Genomic DNA, 2,606 nt, shown 5'->3' on the forward strand with positions numbered 1-2,606 from the left:
TCTCTCTATATATATACATTCTCTCTCTTTATATATTTTCTCTATATATATATATATATATGCTCTCCCACTATATATATTTATAGTGTGAACGGGCTTGTGTGAAAGCATGGCAAGTCGGCCGGTGGGATTGTGAAAGGGCCCATAAATAAAGCCAAAAGGCTCTTAACGTTCTTGAGGAAGCTAGGGAGAATCTTAGGAGCTAAAAGATTTTGTAACTTCAACCCAAACCGAGTAAAAATAAAAGAAAATTTTTTTTTTGTACTATGTATATACGTGAAAATGAGCAGTGATTTCGCCTACCCTCATCGCTGTCCAAAGTTCATCGTACGGTTACGATTGTATGGTTATGTTAAAGTACTCACACTATGGAGTAATTTATCATTGTACTCAATTAAATTCGGACATTTATATACCTTTGTTTAGTACATCAAGCTTTTTCTTAATAAAGGTATTTTGGGTCCTTACGAGGGGTGTGACGTCGTCCACACGTCACATCCCTTCTAATGACAAAAAATACCCTTATAACAACAATACTCCATGTGCAAATAAGGGTATAGAATTGTCCAAAATTTATTGAGTACAATGATAAATTACTTCATAGTGTGAGCACCCTAACACATATATATATATATATATATATATATATATAGAGAGAGAGAGAGAGAAAGAGAGAGAGAGAGGGGAAAAAGATTGTCCAGATTCAATCTAGGACGTTGGGCTCATATGTTCATATAAGCTAGGGAGCTAATCCAATCTTTTCCCATATATATATATATATATATATATATATATATATATATATATATATATATATATATATATATATATATATATATATATATATATATATATATATATATATATATATATATATATATATATATATATATATATATATATAAAAACCTAGAAAGTTCCTATAGGCGAAGTGATACAGTGTTTCGCCACCGCCATACACTTACTATGTCCGTGATGGTTTAGTGAATGAACCTGCAATGGACAGCACCACCGGTTGTAGTTCCATGTGAATTTTTTACTGCCATGAACCTAGTATGTCCGTGTCAGTACCATCACAGACATACTAGGTCCGTGGCGGTCTAAAAATTCATGACGTCCGATTTTTTCGGACTGTAATGAGCTTATAGGCGAAAATGCTATTCATTTTCACCCATTGGCATTGCGTAGTCTCTTATATATATATATATATATATATATATATATATATATATATATATATATATATATGGGTGCAGTTTGTATAGAGCCGAGGCTCTAAACAATCAAATTAGAGCCCACCTTCAAATAGTGTCAAGTAATATGGTTTTACTACTTAAAATTTTTGTAATAGCCTTAAAATATATTTCACTTTTTATTATAAAATTTAAAACTTTAAAATAATGTGTATCGAGCAGATCATGAAAACTTGAAAATCTTGAAAATTGACGATAAAAAAATGCATTACAAGATGCTCTATTTCCAAAACTTGAAATCCATTTTTTTCTCATGTCCATGCATCTTGATGTCAAGATGATCAATTTGATGATATTTGGACATCAATGCATCCTCTACGCGTGAAGTTTTTGAGGTAGACTCTAATTTGATTGTTTACATGCTAAGATATATATATATATATATATATATAATGGGATAAAACTTAAATTAAGATCGTGATGGCCATGTACATGGCATTTACCAATTGTCATTTACGATCCTTGCTAGGATAATATTTCTTAGGATGATTTTTAACTTGTGTCCTATTTCCTTGTTTTTGGTGTTAATATCAGAAAGTGACAAGCTATCTCAATGATTGTGCACATATCTTGCGCAACTTGCGCATTCCTTAATATACAACAAGGCGAAGTGCTTCAATATGCAAAATTCCCATTTTGCCACCAAAGGAGGGAATGGCCTTTTCTTCCTCGAACAGGCATGATGAAATTCTTAGCTTTCACACAGATGGGAAGTGGTGAATAGTAAGTGAAATTCCACACAACAATCTTTTATGAGATGAGAACCTTGTGTTCATATACAGCATCCATTGGATTCATCGGGCAAATTCGAAACAAGTGGAAACACAAATATAAGGATCGGATAGAGATTATATATCTTTTCGTGATCTTTTTTGTTTTTTTCCTTGCGGTTTGTGCTACTCATTCTCCTCCCTTTGCCGTCAGTTTCTCCTCGCCGAGTGTTCGAAGCCCACAACCTTAGGTTAAAATTTATTTATGAGAATTAAAAGTATAACATGTGCAGTGCCAAATCGAGCTTTTGATGGACGGGCCAAGAATTATTGAGTCGCATGTTTTGTTTTTTGTTTTTTATTCCTTAGAGATAAAACAAGGTTGAGAGAGAAGGGAGCTTTAAGTGTACAGAGAGAAACTCCTTTCGGGACATGTGACTCTCAATTTTCCTCCCATATGATGAATATTGTTTCTCTCTTCTAACTCATTCGTATAAGAATGTCCCATGAGGAAAACTTATCCAAAAAATGATTAATCTCTCTTATTTTAGATAATATTTACTACAACACCCTTTATCACCATTTGGAAATTTATATCACGTAGGATTCCCTTTTCTTCTCTCTACCATGAACAGATCCAATT

Source organism: Amborella trichopoda, chromosome 8 (genome assembly GCF_054954075.1).
Source record: "Amborella trichopoda isolate Santa Cruz 75 chromosome 8, AtrichopodaSantaCruz75HAP2 v2.0, whole genome shotgun sequence".
Classification (NCBI taxonomy): domain Eukaryota; kingdom Viridiplantae; phylum Streptophyta; class Magnoliopsida; order Amborellales; family Amborellaceae; genus Amborella; species Amborella trichopoda.